Source organism: Periplaneta americana, chromosome 4 (genome assembly GCF_040183065.1).
Source record: "Periplaneta americana isolate PAMFEO1 chromosome 4, P.americana_PAMFEO1_priV1, whole genome shotgun sequence".
Taxonomy (NCBI): Eukaryota; Metazoa; Arthropoda; class Insecta; order Blattodea; family Blattidae; genus Periplaneta; species Periplaneta americana.
Genome location: NC_091120.1, coordinates 168544860 through 168569936, shown reverse-complemented (window position 1 = coordinate 168569936; position 25077 = coordinate 168544860). Strand labels below are relative to the sequence as shown.

The 25077-nt window shown below is 38.4% G+C and overlaps 1 protein-coding gene across 8 annotated transcripts in view; it reads left to right on the top strand.

Moving 5' to 3' along the window:
- Nucleotides 1-25077, top strand: part of kmr (kramer) — a 1522801-nt gene that overhangs the window by 337982 nt on the left and 1159742 nt on the right. The gene's annotated exons all lie outside the window — the stretch shown is intronic.

Genomic DNA, 25077 nt, shown 5'->3' with positions numbered 1-25077 from the left:
AAAATTTCATTGAAAGAAATAAGCATGATACCTTGATGTGCCTAAAATGCCTATTTTCATTAAAATAGAGCCTAATTTTACAAATTTTGAGCTTATTTTAGGCGCCTAAAACTGCAATTTTTAGTGCCTAAAAATCTATGTTTAATAATAGAATAATATGGATACTTGACTTAAGTCATTATTAACCATATTTCTATATTGAAACTAGTCTGGGTTAATTAACTTATCTTTTCAAAATACTTCAGGTTAATTGGATCTTACTTTATATCCATGTCACTGTATTCTGAACGTGTTTCATAACAAAATTGTTTGCCTCATATTACTTTTTAACTATTTTAACATTCTCCATGAAGATGAACTGTACAATCTGCAAAATATTTCTTTGATGAGTGAATTTGCTCCAGAAGTGTTGGCCTTTCCTTCAGGAAACAATAGAAGTCCATGCAAGGCACATTTTTGAAATGACATTTTGTGATTAACATGACCTTTATTGAATTCATTACGGTGACATCTGATGGAAACAATATAGAATTAATAAATGTTTTACGTGATTATTAAATAAATTGAAAGAAAAAAAATATTTCAACAATAATTTAAGGAAACGGGACGTCATTAAAAAAAACGAGACATTTGTCGTCCGGAGCATACTTTTCTCGAGACAGGGGACAAAAAGCTGAAAAAGGGACAATCCCGTTAAAAACGGGACTTCTGGTCACCCTAAACTAAAACCTTGTGCATCCCTCGTGTTTATCGTACGGCTCATCTTCCTCCCACACGTTACCTGCATTTCGTTTACGTTTTCACTGTGCCTAAACGAGACTCTCTACTGTATAATAAGGAAAGGGCTCTACCGCTGAAATGCTTTTGTTGCGAACATGTCTATGTAGGGAATTTTATCACGATTTTTATGTATACTGGCAATTCCCAAGGTTTGTTGAAGCGTTTTAAATACATCTGGTATTAAAAATAGCATTTAATTTTTGGAGTGAGTTTAGATCCCCCATCCAAATAAATAAACTCAGAAGAAAAAATGGAATTTTAACCCACTTCTTGGGTTTAACAACACTTCATAAAGACGTAGGCCTAAATGCTCAGATTCGACAGTCGCAATGAGCACATTAGAATACATTCCTGCGACAGCGATTTTTTACTGGCAGCGACAAAGAATCGCAAGTGCGCACCATGTATTATACAGGGACATCATTTTATTTTTACTTCAATTTTTATTGTACCTGAGTTTTGGAATGTACTTCACTCCCACCCCTTCTACTAGTAAACTTCCAACCGTTCACGACACAGAGCCGAGGGCGCGTAAGCAGTACTGAGTTACTGAGTATAGTACGTTTCAGAAATATATTCGCGTTTTCCAGTGACGAAAGAGCTTTCAATATTGAATCATATTTTCGTACGGGTACTGTCGTCCGTTTCCCTATGTCGCATCCCGGGTTCCCCCACCTGCTTCTGTTCGCCCCTTTGTAAAGTCTAGTAGCTGGGCTATCTTAGCTCTTTTCTGAAAACATTAATTTCTGTTAGGAATTGGACGTCTACGTAATATAATTCAAGTGTTTAAAATAACTTAAATAAAAGGGCCTCCTTAAGTAATTAACTGTCACGTGATTTCCTCCCCCCCTTTCTACAACCCTGCGACAAAACCACTTGAACGGACAATAGATAGCATTTCTGAGTGATTTTATCTTTTCGGATCGGGCAGAAGTGAAGATTGAATTTACAGTACGTAAGGTACTCTTTTATAGAGTAGATACAGAATTATTTCAACATGAGTTACTAGTACGAAGGACGAAACTGGCAATTGGAATTAGATGCAATAGTCTATAGTGCGATAATATGCACAAAAGAACTGAAGCCTGTATCGAAATGAACGGCCACCATTTTCAAAAATGTGTTTAAATATTCATATTACGATTATTTTTCAATTTAACTTCATTCTCTATATTGTACGCTAATATACTGTAGACAGTGTAATATACACTGCATAATGAATACGTTCGCATGGATAACTCACTTCGTGAGTAAAAACACTTATTCTTAATACAGTACTGTATTAAGATTAAACAAAAACCTAATGAAAATTATCGAACTCAAAATCGCGATATTTCCTAGTTTACGTAAATGGATGAACTACTTTTCTTCCCTCCTATATCTAGTAGAGTGATTTGTTTGTGTTTTACGCCAGTATCATCGAACTCCAGTCGTGGAAGGGGTAGCAATCTGTGTTTCCTGTTCTCTAAAGGTATAGCCAGGTTAATATTAAAAATGTTAGTAAAAATAAAATGATGTACCTGTATAAACGAACGGTTATAACAAAATAAACTTAATTATTTGAAACGTTTAGAACATGGAATGACAAATTATATGTCTGTCATCTTCATGTTGTTACTTTGAAGAGAAAAAATTGTGACAAATTTCGTCAATTCTCGATGAGGATACTAAACAGACGTGGCATTCCGTATTTGTGAATCAGGAAGCTTAATTCTCTGGCAGCTCCCGCTTTCTTCGCCCATAAATTAGGCAACTCTCACTCAAGGCAGTGGAGCTTGCACGCTGCCGTGCAGTGTCCCTGAGTCACTGTTGCCCACATGGTCTACACACAGCCGTTCGACAAAAACTGACCACAGCCTGCTGGAGCGGTTCATCCAGTACCAGTCCTCGTTGGAACCTTGCCGCGCCTGGAGCGACGTTGAGGTGTGCTCCTCAGCTGCCTAATCACACTATTGTCTCTACCGCCTGCAATTTTGTGCCACCGGCAATGATGCAATGAGCAATAATAATCCACTGACCTAGTGATGAAATACCTTGAATTCAACTCGCTTCGGGGAACTGTGTTGTCCAGCTGCGGAGAGCACGGGTCTTAAAGGCATTTAAGATTTGAGCACAGAGAAGTAGCCGTGTGAGATGGATTTTGATCACACGCCGATTTTTGTAACTTTGATGGATTTATTCAATAAAGGCTACAAATTTGATCTACACAGAGACGTTTATTTCTCCATTCTTGTGCTAAGTGAAACAATTTAGTGCAACAACTTTCTCTCGCAAATGAATATTCAACTCTTTCATCGGCTCGGAAAGTTGTACATGTATATACAGAGTGTTTCGGCATCACGTAGAATAAAAACGACTGATCAGCATCACCAGGCTCCTATCCTTAAAATGAATAACCAGACCCAACCTATCTACTACCGTACTTACTGGTTTTTAAGGAACCCGGAGGTTCATTGCCGCCCTCGCACAAGCCCGCGATTGGTCCCTATCCTGAGCAAGATCAATCCAGTCTCTACCATCACATCCCACCTCCCTCAAATCCATTTCAATACTATCCTCCCACCTACGTCTCGGCCTCCCCAAAGGTCTTTTTCCCTTCGGCCTCCCAACTAACACTCTATAAGCATTTCTGGATTCGCCCATACGTGCTACATGTCGTGCTCATCTCAAACGTCTGGATTTTATGTTCCTAATTAGTCCACACCTGTGGAGTAACGGTCAGCGCGTCTGGCTGCGAAACCAGGTGGCCCGGATTCGAATCCCGGTCGGGGCAAGTTACCTGGTTGAGGTTTTTTTCTGGGGTTTTCCCTCAACCCAATACGAGCAAATGCTGGGTAACTTTCGGTGCGAGATCCCTGACTCATTTCACCGGCATTATCACCTTCATATCATTCAGACGCTAAATAACCTAGATGTTGATACAGCGTCGTAAAATAACCCAATAAAAATAAATAAAAAAATGTTCCTAATTATGTCAGGTGAAGAATACAATGCGTGCAGCTCTGCGTTGTGTAACTTTCTCCATTCTCCTGTAACTTCATCCCTCTTAGCCCCAAACATTTTCGTAAGAACCTTATTCTCAAACATCCTTAATCTCTGTTCCTCTCTCAAAGTGAGAGTCCAAGTTTCACAACCATACAGAACAACCGGTAATATAACTGTTTTATAAATTCTAACTTTCAGATTTTTTGACAGAAGACTAGATGACAAAAGCTGCTCAACCGAATAATAACACGCATTTCCCATATTTATTCTGCGTTTAATTTCCTCCCGAGTGCCATTTATATTTGTTACTGTTGCTCCAAGTTATTTGAATTTTTCCACAGACCCAACCTATCATCTGTAAAAAAAATTCTGAAACCCTCTGCATACATATTATAGTGTAAAGGAAATATTAAACACAAACAGTAGCTCTAAGAAAATTACATATTATGTACTACGCGACCAAGACGTGACCCGTCGTGGCAGAATGAGGAACTCCGTGCTCGCTGCGTATGTTTACTGCTGGAGTGTCGTCACATCCAATGCCTAGCGTTTCAATCTGGTCGCAGTGCCACTTGTAGGAAGACGTGTGTTTCGTAGCCAAGCGTGGAGCATTATTTATAATGTCATAAAGTTTTGTTGTGAAGAAAAGACAACTGGTTTATTCCTACCTCTATCGAAGACAATAGAGCGTGCTGGAGCTATTGTGAAGTTAAATAAAGAAACAATTGGTAGAATTAGAAGGGAAGGTAAAGAATGTGAGGACAAGGGTGTAGAAATATTGACACCAAAGTTAGACGACCTCCTGCAAATAAGGTTGAATTAGACGACATGGACAAATGTATCATAAGTAGAGAAGTTCCTAAATATTATGTTCTCTACAAAGAGCTTTCAACATTAGGAAAGTTGCATAAATTTTGTAAGAGGGAGAGAGGTTTTAAAGGGTGCAAGAAAAAATTACTAAAACTCTTACTATACATAGGGTTTGCACGAAAAAATATAAAGATAAAAGGAAATATCTAATAGAACACTCTAATGTAGCCCGTTATTTACCTGAACGAAATATGGTTTCATACCCATTACACTGTCCACAAGAGTTGGCAAGACGTAAACGTGTCAGGAGTTTATACCAATAGCAGTGCAGGTCAACGACTTACAGTAGCCCATGCTGGTGATAGTGATGGTTTTATACCGGGTGCTTTTCTCGATGTCCGGAGTCCGGCCACTTTAAAATGCTAAGGTAAGAAATGTATATCAAATGACATATTGTATAAATTACAGTACCTACTTTAGTTTACGTTACTTTCGATTCATGTTCCCTCCTTTACGAACACCGATGTTGTGGTGTGTTTTCTGAGTAGAATCCTAAGTGTATAAATATGATGAAATAAAACTAAACAATAAAGTTAACCATATATACGAACACATAACATATAAAGCGTGTTAATAATAATGAAACAAGAGCGCAGCTCAGCATGTGCTTCATTTTGCATCTGATGCGGACTTTACAACACGGCCTGTGTTGTGAAGCGAATCGCAGCGCCACCAAACAAAACGGTTCCCGCCTTGGTCGCGTAGTATGTATGTATGTATGCATGTAATACAATTTGCTCTAAGATGTAAGCGTATCTAACGGAAAGAAATAAGCTATGAATAACAATCGTTCCTGAAATAATGATAATAATAATAATAATAATAATAATAATAATAATCGGGTAGCTCAGTTGGTAGAGCAGCTGGCTACGGACTGGAAGGTCCGGGGTTCGATCCCAGGTTGTGACAGGATTTTTTTCTCGTTGCCAAACTTTCAGAACGGCCCCGAGGTTCACTCAGCCTCCTATAAAATTGAGTACCGGGTCCTTCCCGGGGGTAAAAGGCGGTCAGAGCGTGGTGCCGACCACACCACCTCATTCTAGTGCCGAGGTCATGGAAAGCATAGGCCTCTACCTCCATGCCCCCCCAGTGCCTTCATGGCATGTTACGGGGATATCTTTACCTTTTTACTTTTATAATAATTTATTTACTTACTAATATTTAATGTGCTGTACAACAGCCAGGGGCCAATAACAGTTACGCAAAAGACAATTTATTACAAAATCATTAATAAAAGTACATTGGAATAATTATTAAAATAATGACAATTAAAAGTAATGACAATTGAAAATGAAAGGATGGAATCATATAAATGAATGTAATACAAATGATATAGAAGAAGACGAGAATAATAATAATCATAATAATAATAATAATAATAATAATAATAATAATAATAATAATGTGTGTCCGTGCGTGCGTGCGTGTGTGAACAAGCAGATATAAATTAATAACTGATATAAAACTCCAAAAAGTATATACTACACATTAAATGGATCCAAGTTCAATCCATGCAAATTTGAATATTTTATATATCTGCAGACCGAAGAGAGATATTTAGAATTTGTATTGTAAAACATGTTTATGAAATCTTAAATCTTTAGCAGGAATACGAAGAGTGATATTGGTTATGAAGGATTCTCAATCAATATCACCCTCATTGACTTTACAAAAAAGTTAATAATTTATATCTTGACATCTGGAAAATAAACTACAGCAAATGAAATATTTCCAGTTAATCTCATATTTATAATCATCGGAATTAGGTAAAAATCTATAAGAACACAAGGAAATAAATTTTCTTTGAATATTCTCGAATTTAGCCGAGTCAGTGGAAGTAATGGAGTTCCATATAACAGATGCATATTCAATCTTGGATCTAACCAACCTAAGTAGAAAAGTATTAGACACATAGAAGTGAAAAAAGAATAAGTTATAGATCTAATTAGACCAAGCATTCTTAATGAATGTGTATAAATATATTGCACATGATCATGGAAATATAATTTAGAATCAAATAAGACACCAAGATCTCGAACACAATCTTTCCTAGTAATTATGGCATTATTAAGAGAATAATTAAATTTATAGAAGTAGTTTTCTGTGAGAAGGAAATGACAAAAGGTTTGGATTGATTAAATTTGATCCCATTTTCAACAGATCATAGTGCAATTGAATATCATTTTGAAGAATTTGACAATCAGCCAAACTATTAATTTTACGAAAGATTTTGAGGTCATACGCAAATAAAAGCCAGCTAGAACTTTTTTTTTTTTTGCTTATGTCATTTATAAATAATATAAATAAGAGAGGCCCCAAAGTATACACTCGAGGAACTCCACATGAACTATTAAATGGAACCAAGAGAGAATTACCTAGTCGAAAACAAGATTGTCTGTCTGTTAAATTATTTTCAAACCAATTCACGAAGTTAGTGGAGAGACCAAAATTACTTAATATACTTAAAAATTTTTTTGAGGAACAACATCAAATACTTTGGTAAAATCAAAATGAATTTAGTCAGTTTGACTTTGAGTTTCAATTGCAGGCACAATAAGATTGAGCTAGGAACTAAATTAGTAGTAGTAGATTTACGTTTAGTAAAACCATGTTGGGCTGAATTGATCTTATTTTTGACATAAAATAAAATATGTTTGTGAATAATTTTCTCAAAATTTTTAGAAACGTTGTTTAAAATAGAAATAGGTCCACAATTACTAACACTGTTTTATTACAATTTTTAAATGATAGTAATGATAATAATAATAATAATAATAATAATAATAATAATAATAATAATAATAATAATAATAATAATAATAATAATAATGTAATAGGATTCATAGCCATGATTATTAGGCCTACACATAGGAAGCAGTACTTTTGGCTCTGTCAGTTAACCCAAGAGTTGGAGCTTAATCTGAGACGATTCTAACCGGCGTCGGAGTTGTATCCGGTGTGGTTAGTGGATAAAGCATGAGCACATAGAGCTGAAAACCCGGGTTCAAGTCCCGGCGCCGGAGAGAATTTTTCTCCGTTCCATTACTCTTTCATCGTATGATGACGCAGAATATCTGCATGGAAATATCATATGTACTTCGGTACATTAAAATAATATATATGATATGCGTAAATCACTTCGTGATTTAAGACGGCGCTTATTCCATCGGATCCCGGCTAACTAATCACTCATATCGAGTGCACCTCAGCACATGTGTGGACTTCGGTCCTGCGTTCATAGACATCTATGACGTAGTGCAGAGGGCGGCCACTAGAGGGAACCCAAGAGTTGGAGCTTAATCTGAGACGATTCTAACCGGCGTCGGATTGTATCCGGTGTGGCTTAGTGGATAAAGCATCAGCACGTAGAGCTGAAAACCCGGGTTCAAGTCCCGGCGCCGGAGAGAATTTTTCTCCGTTCCATTACTCTTTCACCGTCTGTCAGTTAAGCTAATACACAACCTTTGCCATATTTATTATAAAGTAAATTTGAATGAAATGAGGGGAGAGATTAATAAGTGAAGTGGACAGTGATGAAGAAATCTAATTTGTGAAGTTAATAACGCGATATCCTTGTTCAACGCCGAGAATCAATCCCGTTACCATGTAATAGGTCGGCTCTAGCACCAAGCTCCCAAAGAGCTTGTGATCTGTTGCAGACGCCATAACCACTCAATGTCGAGTGATTTTTAACTTATCGGTAAGTCCGCGAGTGACTTTGGTAATGAGTGGGATTATCTAGATAAGTATAAAATTACGAGTTATATTTGTTAGGAATATTCAACGAATAAAAAGACTAATAGAATTAATTATACCCATAAAATAACATAGATCTAATATCTCAAATACTTAATAAAAATTATATCTTAACCTCTCAATGTTGGTCTCTGCAGCTATGATGTAATGGATGTCAACACACTTACGTAATATAAATTAAAATGACGCTGAAGATTGTAATAAATATTCCTGTTGATATGTAGTATATATTTTCGATTCCTTTCGGTGTTCCGTGGCTTAGCCTGTCCAATTAATTTGTTTATTTCCTCGTTTGTTGTTTGGCCAAATTTTCAGCCGCTATATTGTGGTTTGATGTTAGGAGAAAATCCACAAACGAATAGGGAAAATACGCGAATTTTACTTGAAGCAAGTAAAGAAATAGGTTTGGAAGTAAATCCCGAAAGACAAAGTATAGCTATGATTATGTCTCGTGACGAAAATATTGTACGAAATGGAAACATAAAAATTGGAAATTTATCCTTTGAAGAGGTGGAAAAATTCAAATACCTGGGAGCAATAGTAACAAATATAAATGACACTCGGGAGGAAATTAAACACAGAATAAATATGGGAAATGCCTGTTATTATTCGGTTGAGAAGCTTTTATCATCCAGTCTGTTGTCAAAAAATCTTAAAGTTAGAATTTATAAAACAGTTATATTACCGGTTGTTCTGTGTGGTTGTGAAACTTGGACTCTCACTTTGAGAATGGAACACAGGTTAAGGGTGTTTGAGAATAAGGTGCTTAGGAAAATATTTGGGGCTAAGAGGGATGAAGTTACAGGAGAATGGAGAAAGTTACACAACACAGAACTGCACGCATCGTATTCTTCGCTTTACATAATTAGGAACATTAAATCCAGACGTTTGAGATGGGCAGGGCATGTAGCACGTATGGGCGAATCCAGAAATGAATATACAGTGTTAGTTAGGAGGCCGGAGGGAAAAAGACCTTTGGGGAGACCGGGATGTAGATGGGAAGATAATATTAAAATGGATTTGAGGGAGGTGGGATATGATGATAGAGACTGGATTAATCTTGTTCAGGATAGGGACCAATGGTGGGCTTATGTGAGGGCGGCAATGAACCTCCGGGTTCCTTAAAAGCTAGTAAGTAAGTAAGTAAGTATATTGTGGTTTGAATCTAGGGCTTGTTTTTATTGTAATGCACTTCATGTTTGTTGTAAAGAACTTAATATTTATTTTGTTAACGCACTCCTTCAGGTGATGTCCCGGATATCCTATCCTATGCTTATGTCTGGCCATTTTCCACGATTTATTTTCTAAAGCCCGGTTCAGACGGTGCGTGTTTCTGTGATGGATTCCAAGGTGGCTGCGCGGATGGGTAGCCTGCGTGCTCACTGGCTGGCTCCCGTGTTGCCTACGGTGATGGTAGTTGTTCACAGTTCAAATTGGAAAATCATCTCCTGCTTCATCTGTTGCCAACACTCATGGTCAAAAAGAAACTAAACCGTGAGTGGAAAACAACTGAAATCCTACATTAACAGTAGTAAATGTCGTAATAAAGTAATTAAGCCATAAGTGCAAAACAGCTAAAGTCCGATATTTAATTGTTGTTTCTTAGAAACTAAAGAATATAGAAAAAACAGGTTTAGTTGGAAAACAACGAACATGGCGACATGGTTTCAGAGGTGATATTATATGATCAACTTTGGTTCCAGCCTGCAAACCATCACGAAATATAACAAGGAACCTACCCTCGAAATCCAGCAGGCTAGCCATCCACGGAGCCACCAGAGCGCATCACTTCCGGTGAGTGACCACGCAGGCGACCCATCCGCGGAGCCACTTTGGAATCCATCACAGAAACACGCACCGTCTGAACCGGGCTTAACTTTCAGACTTAAATTCTCAAATTGCTGGATTTGCTTTTATCACTTGTGTTCTCTTCTCATCATTAGTTCCTCTACATACAGTTAGTCTTACTCCCAGGTATTTATATAATGATGTGGTTTTATTACATGTATCCCCATTTCAGGATCGTGTTCGATACCGCGAACTATAGGTTAACCACGTAGTAAGATATCTTCGATGGCAACGATTATCTTTGGGAGGAAACTCGAAGCCGCCCCCCCCCCCCACTTTCAAAAGATTGTGGAAGCTAAAGTTGATGGAGCAAAGTGATCATGAAACTTATATCCCCAATTTATAAGTGCAGCATACAGTCAGTTTTATATGGGATTGTTCCATTTCATAATTTTCTTCCGACCGTCCTTAAGTCCAATAATAGTACATTATGCAACGAGCCTATAATGAAGGTAATTAAGAAGCGAGTATGGATATTTATGAAACGAGCGCAAGCGAGTTTCATAATTTTCATACGAGCTTCTTAATTACCATTATAGGCGAGTTTCATATGACTTTTTATGGTCGACCATATTTCTAACTTGATATTATTAATTTTTTAGCAATGTCCCGTACGTTGTGAGATGTGCGCAGACGCGAAAGTATTGATTTTTTCCGAGGAACAGTTGTTCACAATGACCTTGCTAGGCCATAAGAACCTACAGAGATAACATTAAAAATAAATTAGACATTGAAAAACGAGATGACAAATTGAATTTATTTGAATATTATTTACAATTAACGCTAATTATTATAGTAACAGAACATAACCTTCTGCGACAGTTGGATTTCCAGCCTCCGTAACTTTTCGCTAATTCTCTTTCGATTGCATATCCGAGAATAATCGATACTTGCGGTTTTATAACGGTACAAAGCTGACCTGTCATTGGCTGAACATTTGTAACCTGAGTCGTCATTGGCTGAAAGACCTGACCTTTAATGAGTAGGTGTACTTTAATGAGGTCCATTAAAGGTCTGCTACCAGGTGTATAATTACTACATTTCGGCATGGTCGAGCATAAAAATAAATATAAGATTATTTATAAAATTAGTATTACTTTATTTAGGGAAAACTACGAAAAAACGAATCAAGGCGTTCGGTTCCAATCACATTATTTAACCTGTATTTGTTTTAATTAGTTATTTTATGACTAGATTACCAGACATTCGCCTTACGGTTGGGGAAAACCTCGGGAAAAACACAACCAGGTAATCAGCTCACGCCCGAACTCCACTCCAGAACAGCAGGGAAACGCGCTACCCCCTGAGCTACGTTGGTGGCCAGTTGTTAGTATTATATTAATAGACTAACGAAGAAAATATTTTTGACTCAAAACATATTTTAAACCACGTCTTTAAATGTTTCGTGGAAGCAATGGTCGTGATTTCGAAGCTTGCATATGACGCGAGTGTTCCTTCATTGTCAGTGTAATGTTCTGTGTTGTATTAAATGGAATACATACTCACGTTGTGCTGACCCTATGTCACGACTAGAGATGAACAACGATCGAGAAAGCAAGACTAACAGCGCCCGCAAAGCCAAAAACCCGCACGACAATGTTCTATACGTCGCTTCGTTGACGTTAAGACTGCTTGTGAGAGTTTCGAGACGCCGAGATTGATCACTCCCGAAGTCCCGAACGTCAAGCAGCCTTGAATCGCGACAGTTGTTTATACCTGACTGAACTTTTATCTACTTTGGCAGCTGTTATATATGTAGAAACAATCAAGTAGCCTATTTGAAACATCATCTCTACCTTGCAGTGTATAATAATCCGTTCCCCAATCTTTATTTAATTACTAGGCCGTTATTACAAGACTAGGAATTTTCTTTTCATATGTTTGAGATCAAGTGTGCAATCTCAAGGAAAAAGATATTAACGGTATGTTTTATGTTTCTAAGGCCCAATTGTATAAAGCTGTCTGACTAAAGATCAACTTTGATCGAAGATCGGAAAGTGACCCGAGTTCAGACACTTCTTCTATTGTATAAAACTTTTCCGCGATCAAATTACCTTGGTTCAAATGCAATCTAAGTTCACGTGAAAAGGATTTGGCAACATCGCGTAAACAGGTGAAGTATGTGATGCGCGGGCCATGTTGTACAGGTTTGTTCAGTATCGCCAATTTAGCGATTTTAACTCTTTTTCAACGACAATTTCTTTTAACTTTTACATTGCTTAAATAGAGATTTGCCGATCTTTTTAACACTCCACAGTGGTAAAATTTAATCTTTCTTTGTTAATAATGAGAAATCTAGCGACTTTCCAACTACTTTTTGGAGACTTTCCTTACATTCTGTTGGAGACACTGGTTTGTTTTGTGCAATGTAAATAATAGCTGACAATAACAAGAAGATTAACCGTTCTCCAAATTGTTATGTTATGGTGCTTGATACTGCTAAACATAATAAAGCTTTATAAAACGACAATTTTTGTTTAGTAATGCAGTTAATTGAAAATTTATGAATGTACCTATCATATCCATTAATAATTAATGGTTGTTATAAACGTAATATAATTATAGGTTATGTTATTTGATACTGCTGAACACGATAAAGCCTTATAAAATATAAGAATATTTGTGTATTAAGGCAAGAAATTGAAAACATATATATATATCATATGTATTAATATTAATAACAATGGTTATTCTTTTTGCACACTCTGCCACTCGTATATTTCAAACAGAAAAGAAATAACTGAACTTGGATGATCTAACTTAATCGGAGAAATTTCTTCGGTCAAAGTTGACTTTAGTTAAGGCAAATTAATCTCAGATTAGACTTTATACAACACAAAATTCCAAGTTCAGCTAGAACGAGGATAAATTTAGCCTCTGATCTAAGATTAAATGGTTTAACTTATACAATTCGGCCCTTAGAAATGCATTTTTTTTATAAGCGTAAGTAATATCATTTAATAGAACCAGAACGTTTTGATAACTAAGACACTGTTCTGTTTTTGTCTTTTTGTCACATTTAAACATTTATAATGTTATTTATTTCAATGATGTATATTATTCAAAGTTACGACCAAATGCTATTTCGAGAATGATCAGCGAGACTCTAAAGATAAATGCAACGAACACAGCGAGCGAGAGCGACAATTTTGTTCATCTCTAGTCACGATACAATCTAAACTGTAAAATGTGATTGAACGTACAGGTATGGACTTCCCTAGGCTCTTAGTAAACGATATTGAGAAACTAAACAACATAGAAAGTGAACGATTTAAATCTACACCAAAGGGAAGAGTGGAGCCATTGTCTGGTCGGAAATTGAAATACAATAAAAATGTCTTGTAAAATTGGCCGTAACGCGCTGTGTACATGGACGTGTTACAGCCGCTCAGGTTAAAGTCCAAGGACGCTTTTTATGGCAACGTTGATGAAGCATAACACCAGAACCAAAGAGCAACTCCTCTCTGTGTACCAGGTGCTGACATTGGTTAATTTCCGATGGTTGGTGCAGTGTAACACTACAGCAGCATAAATCACACTGCGTAATGTATTTGATCCGATTAGCTTGTCTTAGATTTATATCTCGTCAGTCGCTCTTCCGTGCAGACGTTCTGGTTTCGATCTCTGTCCTCGTCATGATGAAATTTGTGGTAGACAAAGCAGACATTGTAAAAGATTTTCCTCGTGTACGCTCGTTTCCCACTCTTATTCCACTAACGCTGTATATCTCCCGCATTTTAATTTCTAATCTGCGATATTGGTAGAGTTCAGTTCCAAACTTATATCTGTCGCCTGTGCGATACAAGTAAAGGTTGGTTCACAATAAATCGGGAACGGAAACGACAACGAGAACGAAAATAATGTTAAAATACATTTATTTAAATATGAGCATTCACAATAGTTAATTGCGAATGCTCACATTTAAATACATTTATTTTAACATTATTTACGTTCTCGTTCTCGTTGTCGTTTCCGTTCCTGGTTTATTTAGAACCAGCCTTAAATCGGAGTAAACCAGCTGGAAGAGGGGTTTAGGGCTGCAGGTTGGATGGCTGGCTTTACGGAAACTGGATCCGAGGTCCGGGACGTATCTGCATACTTAGGCACGCTTTGGGCATTGTAAGCCGTATACAGAGTGAAACGTAAGTAATGTCATTTTTTCAAGGAGTTATTCTTAGACATATTTTTTTATTTTAGTAGGTTATTTTACGACGCTTTATCAACAGGTTAGGTTATTTAGCGTCTGAATGAGATTGTGATAATGCCAGTGAAATAAGTCCGGGGTCCAGCACCGAAAGTTACCCAGCATTTGCTCATATTGGGTTGAGGGAAAACCCCGGAAAAAATCTCAACCAGGTAACTTGTCCCAACCGGGAATCGAACCCGGGCCACCTGGTTTCGCGGCCAGACGCGCTAACCGTTACTCCGCAGATGTGGACTCTTAGAGGTATTTCAGACAGAAAAGTCAAATACGATTTCGGTAGCTTTTCGTCCCTTTTGGAGATAAATATTGTTTTATATGAACATTTCATAGCGTGAATGATGAGTGGAGCGGAGAAAAATTCTCTCCGGCACCGGGACTCGAATCTGGGTTTTCAGCTCTACCTACTGACGCTTTATCCACTAAGCCACGCCGGATTCCAATTCCGATGTTGGATTCATAATTGAATCAGGGATTGCAGAAAGAGCACATGTCACTATTTGTGGCGAAATGAGTTTATTCGAGTTTCATGGACTGTTGATATAGGGCTATCATTCCATGCAGAAACCACATACTGCCCGTGCCTCACTTCCTGAGCTGTTTCTTTACGGGGCGAGACGCAGAGGGGGAAAGTGGGCGGTCCTGGGTACCGCATGTGCCTACTACCCTACGTTCAACACATCGGCCTTTTCAGGATTGCTTTCGTCAGCTATGGAGCAAGATCAGCCATGGACAAGCAAATGTATAGGCTGTCCCCTCACAAAATAAATTATGTCCTCATCAATTCCTGTAACTAAACACTAATACCAGTGGTAGACTACAGTCTCTACTTGAGATTATCGACCCAATCGCGATTACGGTTATCACGTGTACACATCCGCAAACTCTTTCCTCTATGGCAGTGTTTCTCAAACTTTTTCCACCGCGAAACCCCTTTTAATCTAAAGTGTAACTGCGAAATCCCGCTAATATTTTATTAGTATTTAATAATTAACAGACAAGTGAAAGCTAGTATCTCAATAATTGTTCAGTGGGACGAATGTATTTGCTTTTTAAGCCTGCAATCAGGTTTTATGGCGGAAAGTTGTAGTCTTATTTCTACTGTACTTCTGCATGTTGTCTTTTCGGTATTTTGTTTTAGATCTAAGCCCTCTTGGTTTTAGTGAACACATACGCAGAGAATCCAGTGATGAAGGTGATATGTATTATGGGTATTTTCCGTTTTAAGGCTGGTTCACAATAAACCTGAAACGGAAACGAGAACGGAAATATTGTTAAAATGAATGTATTTAAATGTGAGTATTCACAATTACCTATTGTGAATGTTCACATTTAAATATATTTAACATTATTCCCGTTCTCGTTGTCGTTCCCGTTCCCGGTTTATTGTGAACCAGCCTTTATATGTTCATCAAACATATTGTCATTAGGCATATTATTGGAATATTATTATTATTATTATTATTATTATTATTATTATTATTATTATTATTATTATTATTATCATCATCATCATCATCATCATCATTATCGGTGGTTTCATGATATTATGGATTCATATTTTCGTAATATTTATATATTTTCATGATAACCACTAACGGTAAGTATAAAATAGCTACCGGAGCAGCTCAGTTGGCTAAGGCGCTTGCCTATCGATCCAGGGTTGCGCTTGGGCAAGGGTTCGATTCCCGCTAGGGTTGATTACCTAGTTGGATTTCTTCCCGAGGTTTTCCCCAACCGTAAGGCGAATGTCATGTAATCTTTGGCGAATCCCTGACCTCATCTCGCCAAATACCATTTCGCTATCACCAATCCCATCGATGCAAAATAACGTAGTAGTTGATGCAATGTTATTAAATAACCAAGTAAAAAAAACGTGTGGAATAAAATTTAAAATCATATAGGGTTCACGGAACCCCAGAACATACTTTGAGAAATACTGCTCTATGGTAATTCAGCAGTTGTCCAGACTGAACGAAGAGTGGCATAGTATGTATATACATTTTCGGAAATCGCCATCAGAGATAATAGCGATATTGGTAAATAACCACGATTAGAGTATCCAATATTATAAAGAGTGAAAACCCCTGCACTGGCATAGGATAATATTTTCAGCACATGTAATATGCTGCCGTGCCGCACGTTGCAGCTGCCGTGCCGGTCCGAGCAGACCTAAGAGGCGTGGTTATAAGCACTAGAGAGCTCTCGGTTCAGGACGTGAGACACGGGCAGTAATATGTCAGTATAGCCGTCTCACATTTGTAGACCTGTGAAATCCTGGAAGCGCGCAGAAACAACTCATGTCAAAGATATTTGCTGACACATTGATTTCGCTTACAGACGGGAGACATCTACGATATAAAGATACAAAAATTGATCCCACTGAATGACAAATGTCCCATTTCTGGTGGTGAATACGTTGGAAAATAACTCAACAATTGCTATATCTGTTCCAATAAAACTTTCCATGAAATTTTGTTCTCTTTCTGTAAACGGCCCCAGGGAAACTTCCCTTTTTTACTGCCTTCGTAATTGGGCTCGAGTGGCCAAAATTTGTGTAAGCACTTCCTTTGACATTATTAAAATGATGGACCCATGTGAATGTTTGCTTTTAAGTACAAAGGAGAATACTATATTTACCTTCTTCATTCGCATATCCAGACAAAATCGTGCGAATTCAAAGAGAGAAGCTTGACGATATACGCAAACTAATGCGTTACATACCACATGAATATCAAGACTTTTACAATAATATTTTTCAGTGGTCTATTATGGAAATATAAGTTCATTTATATGCTGAACTTACGTATTAAGTACACAGTAGGCCTATGCATATATTATATTCCTAATTTTACAAATAAACTTTAGTTGGACTGTAATTATTATACTAGAATTTTGATTCCTTGCAGAAACAGCATATGTCAAGCTAATATATATTGATTTATTTAATTAACAATTCATTAGATTCCAATAAATTTGGTATAAAACGACACATCTATTAGGCTTCTGTCTGAAGAAGCCAGTACTATGACCAATGATGTGGTCTACCACCCATAATACCGTTTTTTGTGTCTACTGAAATATTTAGTTTTCATGACATGTGCTGTTTCTGCAATCCCCGATTCAATTGTTTCAGTAAGTTTCATAATATGGCGCAATGTGTGTCAGTAAAACGTAAAAGATTGTGTGACACTAAATATTGTGAGCTTGGCCCCACAACGTGAATCACTTTAGCGCTCAACTGCCACGGTGCGAGGTATGCAATGTTCGCTATCGACGGAGATTCACGAAGTGTTACGAAGTTATCGTCACGAGTATAATGCTTCGCATTGGGGCCTGACGAACCTGGTCCGCCGGACGGAAGCGACAATCGCAGTTATTTGTTGTACTGTGAGTCGCAGTGCCACTGAACAGTGGGTTAATTCTAGAAGTGTCCGTGTAAACTTTGAATAGTGCATGCGAGCGAAGTGTGAAAACATTAATAAAGTGGATTACCTATTAAAACATCGTTTTCTTCGTTAAAATTAGAAGATAAACTTGAAGTTCAACGACTAGGCACACATCAACCAAATGGCTTCAGTTTTACACAGGCGGATGGTATGAAAAGGAGAACTTTCTGCAACTCGTGGTTTACAAAGAAGTTCTGGCTAACTGTAAGTGACGAAAAACAAATTTTATTTTGTTTCTATTGTCTATTGGTTGGTGGCGAGGGACTGTGGACGTCGATAGGTTGCAAAGATATAAAATATTTAAGGGAGCGCATCTAAAAACGAGAAGAAAATGCAATACATTTAGAAAATGCTTGTAAGTTTAAATTATTTGGGACAATAAATATCGCAGCACAAATAGATTTCGCTGTCAAATTTTCGATCCAGAAACACAACGAACAGGTCACAAAAACAGACATATACTATAGTCCCGTCGCTCTAATTTCCGGCAGCCACTCACGTTGTAGGTCGGCTACATTTAAACATGTGCGTCTTGTGATTCGCTGATGAAGATGTTATGCATTTCCTAAGGCTGGATAAATACATAATATAATCGCCCGCCATTTTGGCTCTTTCGTTGGGGTTCGCAGAAAGCACACGAGGACGTTATTTGCTGCTCCATTATTTGATGAATTACAGTGCGTTTGATTTATTATCATAGGAGCTACGACATGATAATGGTTAACGGTGTCGCAAATAGATTCCTCGTGTGGTAGCTCTGCAACGAAAGAACAAAAATGGCGAACAATATTACCTACGTAGACTTTATAGAGCCTTCACTTCCTAAGATGTAATCAAAGAGGAGGAGTCACGCCGGGAATAACAGCGTCGCGACTATAGCAAGAGTAATTGATTCTTTAGTATTTTGCGGAACTCACGAATTATAACTGAGGGTTCAGAACGAAAATCAGGGATCTGAAAATCAGGGAAATTTGTTAGACTTGTAATCTTTACTTGCCAGTCTTGATAATGTATTGGATGAACATTTAAACAGTACTTCTGTTTTTAAATATACTTTTCACATTATACAAAATGAATTATTAGACAGTATGTATGAGGTATACATTGAAGATCTGAAACAGAACATTAATTGTACAGATTTTGTTGTTGTGCAGGTTGACGAAACAACAGACATAACCTGCAAAAGCAAATTTGTTATTATTTCGAGGTACATAAAAGGTTGTAAATCTGTGGAAAGGCGTCTTTCTTTCAAAGAGGTAAACAATCGCACGGCTAACGGTCTGAGCGAGGTTCTAAAACAAAGTCTACAACATTTAAATTTAGAAAATAAACTCATAGCTCAAGTATAATATGATGGTGCTGCAGTAATGAGTGGTAGTTTTAATTGTATTGTGCTGAACTAATTTTTAAGCAGAAACGAGCAACTAAAATGAAATAAAAAAATCTTGGTGCATTATTTAACGTATACCGCAAAATTTGTGAATTTTCCCATCAACAAAAATAATCACGAGCCGCCACTGACAAATCCATAGAACAGAAAAACTACTTTTCCAGTACACTTTAAGTTACTTACGGTCTTATGGATATTTACTTTATGAATTATAAGTGATTCAATATAATTTCAATGCCTTTTATTGCCCTATTTTTGTTCTTATAAGTGAAGGGTTTCGGCTCGAACAGGAATTTTTGGTTAAAAATTTGTACAGATGCTTACCTCAGAATAGTGATGAAGACCGTAAAAGCATTCATTTGTGTAACTCTCTGTTTGGTTGGTATTGGTCAATACACTTCTTTAAAATTGTAGCCTACATGAGGATTCTCTACAAAATTCATGAAACAGCATGGAGCAAAGCAATAAGCACAACACACAGAAGCAACACCTGAACAATCTTCTGAACCACACTCCAGTGCTGAAAAATCAAATGCTACCTGAATTACATTTTTGAAGTCCGAGACTTGTTCACGATTCACGTAACCAGCTGACTGCCAGGAATACTGAAGCATAGGGCGGTATACTGGAGCAGACAACTGGTTATGAATAACAGAGTGCATTTTCATTATAAACACACGATTTCCCAAGTTAGGTTCTGAATTCTCAGCAAGAGTCCTTATGTAATCTGTTATCCTCCGAGCATATATTTTGTATTGTCTAAGGAAATAGATATTCAGAGGCTGGATATATTTAGTTTTTTTAGGTGGAATGATCATACATTCTATGTCCTAGCCTTGGAATGATTCATTTATTAAGGTTGCGTCCATGTGCGCATTCAATGACTCAGACAACAATGTACATTTTTGATTAGCTGCAATATTTTCAGACAGAACGTTAGAGAAAAATGTTCTTAAATGGGCTTTAGACATTTTACCACTCGCACTAGTTTCTAGGCTAGGCTAGGCTTACGGATAAGGTGCCCTCTCTCCTTAACTTGTGCAATGCTCTCCCCACCCCTCAACTTGCACAGCGCTCTAACAGACAAACCACACATTACACAAACGAATGCTTTTGGGAGCTTTACAGAGATGTAAAGATGGGCCTGTAAACAAATTTTGGATACGAAATTCCTGTTCGAGCCGAAACCTTTCCCTTGTTAGAGCCTTTTTAGGCGCCTAAAATATTATTTTTTAGTGCGTTAACTTCCGATGTCTATTAATGACCGTGGTTTTCTGAGCAGTGTATAAATCACTGATAGCGAAGCTGTGACGCGGCAGTTCGATGGGATCGGCCGCAGTGAGTGAACTGTACACGTGACGCAACTTCAATGCCAAGTGAGCGCCGTGCGAGCTTTTGTTGCACGCATGTAAACACGCTATCGCCGTCTTCACTCCCGCGTGTGACTGATGTCAGAATTCAAAGAACGGAATTGTACTATCCTCCTTATATTTTAATGATTCACATGTATCCATCGCCTCCAGTTATCTTGGAACGGAATGGAAATTTTTTTATTGGGTTATTTTACGACGCTGTATCAACATCTAGGTTATTTAGCGTCTGCATGATATGAAGGTGATAATGCCGGTGAAATGAGTCCGGGGTCCAGCACCGAAAGTTACCCAGCATGGAATGGAATTTCGGGATCCAGCACTACTACATTTCAAGATCTACTGGATGTTCATTTCAAAGTATGTCATGACATCACTGTTGATGAGTCAGCGATTTGAAGCGAGTTTCAGCTTTTGTGTCAGAGAAGTTGCCTACTAATCAAGGCGTTCAATTTGAACTTGAGAACGTGTACGGTATAACTTGAACGTCGTAGCAACAGATTGCGGTCTGTACGGTCTGTGTGCTACCATAACCTCTTTCGAACTGTGTTTTGCGCGGCCAAGTCGTACGCAGGGTATTTGTTATCATCGGTTGCGTACAGGCAACATTCCACAATACAAATAAAATGCTCCGTGTCCATGTTGATCGTCAAAGTTAATGTCAACAAATACGTAAGTAATCGTCTTAACCCTCTCCACATATCCCGACAGTAAGAAAAAACTCACCTCAGTACATGTTTCGAAACAGTTCACATTCCTGCCACTACCGGCGTTACCGTACGTATCGGTAAGTACTCTTCTGAATGAACGCCGTACTTGCTAGGCAACTTCTCTGGCAGATAAGTAATACACCTCTGTGGAAGTGTAGGAAGATTGAATTCTCTAGGCTCATCGACTAGCCACGTGACGGCATACAGCGAGCCATGACACACTTTGAACTGAACACCCAGTATTGCGCTAATCCTCAAGCTAGGCGCATTTCCAAACTCACACCGGCTGACTACATTAAGGTTCGCTGCTTATCCCTGATCACATATACAGACTTTAGTATTCAGACACTAATTTTTGTTATTTTCATGATGAAAAACACGAAAAAATCCATATATACAGGGTGGAAGGTAAGGTAGTACATTAATTGTAGGATGTGATTCCTTAAAATATAACGAACAAAAAAGTCTAATATCATTTTGCTCGTTTTGCGACGTTTTTGAAGAAATAATACTTTTATGCCGACATTTCGATCGCGAATTTTACGAATACTGTTTAAAATACGGTTTAATTTCTTGTATAACAACGAAGAGAACGTTTGTTATGTTCACTTTGCAGCGGTATTTTAATTAGAAAATTCACAGATTTCGAATTAATCGATGGAAGAAACACTGGAAACATTGATTGTCGAGTCACGTACAGAAGGTCTAAAAATCTGGCATCGCTGTCGAGACGGCAGACGGTTAGCGTAGCATTCGCAACTGATTAGCTGTTGTGATGTTTACATTGCATTAGTGTGCAGTTAGACGTAAAATATGTGATCGAGTGTTTCAGCCTTAGGGTATAAAGTAAAAAGACACGGAAATAGGCCAAGTTCATGATTTTTTTTTTTTTTCCAACTTGGATTGTACACTTAGCGGCAAAAAGAATGGGCCGACTCTTGGTCGATAGAAATGCTAAGTTCTATCGCGCGGTTCACTCGTGTAAACGTAACCCACTGCAAGGCATTGCTGTGTCTCTTCATTGAAAGTCGTCCATCTATAATATAGTAAACCTTACGAGCAGTGTGTGGCCCAGTGGTAAGAAGTCTGACATCCGTACCAGAGGTTGTGAGTTCGCCTCCTGGTATGGTAAAATTATTACTATTTTTTTATTTTAACTTTTACTTAATTTATTCGGCGGCCGGGTAGCTCAGTTGGTAGAGCAGCTGGCTACGGACTGGAAGGTCCGGGGTTCGATCCCAGGTGGTGACAGGATTTTTTCTCGTTGCCAAACTTTCAGAACGGCCCCGAGGTTCACTCAGCCTCCTATAAAATTGAGTACCGGGTCTTTCCCGGGGGTAAAAGGCGGTCAGAGCGTGGTGCCGACCACACCACCTCATTCTAGTGCCGAGGTCATGGAAAACATGGGGCTCTACCTCCATGCCCCCCAAGTGCCTTCATGGCATGTTACGGGGATACCTTTACCTTTACCTTTTTTACTTAATTTATTAGTTTAAATATGAAATGGCATTTGTTAACAAACTTCGTTATGCCTGCCTTGTAAAAATATTATTGCCTATCACCTGTGGGCTATTAATAGGTGAGACCTGGCCTGTATAAACAAATATACTTGTTTCACATCCTAAAAAACCGGACGCATATCAAACACAAATAAATAATTAAATTAACAAATACAAACAATTTTTTAATATATTAACAAAACAAGGCCTGTGGTGGGGACCAATATCTCGTCCACAAACCACCTGCGTCAACAACTGCCCTCGTTCTGCGCGGCATGGAGTCCACAAGATTATGGAACAGGTCTAAATTCTTGGCCATCTCCTCCCACACATCTAGAACTCTGTCCCACAATTCCTTAGGTGTCCGAACGGGTGGTTGTTCTGCCCAATTAGAGCTAGGATCCTTTTGACTGCAGCCCACAAATTTTGAATCGGATTCATATCTGGTGAATTTGGAGGCCAGTCGACTGGGTCGACATCACGCCTCCTCGTAAACCATCTTTGAATCCGGTTGGCGGTGTGTATGGGATGATTATCCTGCTGGAAGAAAAGTGTTCCTTCTGGATATCGTTTTCGGGCGAAAGGGATCATTCATTACATTTGCCAAAATGTGTTGGTAGACTTCTGCCGTAAACCGCCCGTGGATGCGTTCCAGAAGTTCTGCCCCATCGTATGGCATCCACCCCCAACACGCAACCCTCACGCAACCCGACTTGTTAATTCGTCTCACGAAGCGTTCATCGTATCGGTGGCCATTCATACAATAAACTAGGGCAGTACTGTCGTTGCTATTGGAGACAATTACCTCGTCGGAGAAAATGACATTTCTCCAATCGAAGTCCTGTCTGAGAGTAGCATACGCAGAATGCTACTGGAGACAATTACCTGGTCGGAGGAAATGACATTTCTCCAATCGAAGTCCTCTTGGAGAGTAGCATACGCAGAATAACCAGGGCAATGAGTTATTGTTTCTGTGCCATCTTCAAGCGTAATGACGAGATGGAACGTTGTATTAACAGATAGCAGTAGTGCTTGAAAGAGAGAGGGAGGTTTATTATTTATTAGAGTTTGGGCATATTCTAAGAGATATCGCCACACAATTATAGCTTTGCCAGACATATGATGGCAAATTTTTAATAAAAAAAAAAAAAAAAGAAGACTGGGGGAGATTCGAACCTTGAGCTACTACTATCAACTTGTTCAATAGACCAACGCCATAACGCATGGATCATATCGGGTGGCTATTAATATCGGTTCGGCATAATACGTGGTTTTCCTGTTCATATTCGCTCCGGTTGATTTTGTATTTATCAATTTTATTATTATTTCACTCTTCAAGGGCCCTGATGTATCTAGAATCAACCCGCCATTCGGTTTTATTACATATTTTAGACTCTTAAACAATACAGCAAATTTAAATGGTTTAATTATGTGTTACCTAGTGAACTACAGCTTTGACGAGACGAGCATGCGCAATGTTATGTCTCTGGAACTTACAAATTGTCGGCCGGCCCATTCTTTTTGCCGCTAAGTGTACTTATAAGTTATGATGCTATGTTTTATTCTCCAACTAGAATTTCTAAGATACTTGCTATGCTTGTGGCTTTCAGCGATATGTAAAACATGGCTTCAGGAACTACTGTTAGTAATATTTGATTTCACTAGGTTCCTGTTACAAAAACTGCTTAGAGGTTGCTCAGTAGGTGGTGAGTCAAGGATTGTCTTGGAAATGTAGTACACTTCCGTCGCTAGCACGTAGTGCGAAATATCACTTCAACTACACAAGCAGAGTAGAGTAAATACGCTGTTGTAATGTGGGGGAATGTGCCACTTGCCGTCACAGTGAAATTGACCTTTATTATGGGAAAACTGCTCTCGAGCGTGTAGAGTGCATGATGAGTTCGGAAACCAGACGCTGAATCAGGTGACGTCTCGCGTTTCTCGGTCCTTGGAACCAGGTAACTCGACCTCGGTCACAGATTTCATTCCACGCGGACGTAAACACCAACCCATGTTAGGAGTCACATACCGAGACTCGCACGTAATGCCTGTTCCCGCTAAGTTGTCAACAAAATACTTGTTATTAGAGGAGAAAAATTCGTTCAGGCGCCGGGGATCCAACCCGGGTCCTTGGTCCTGCATAACAAGCGCCGCTCTAACCACTGAACTACGCCGAAGTTCAATCCACAGCACCGGATCGAATCCCCCTCCTATAGTGT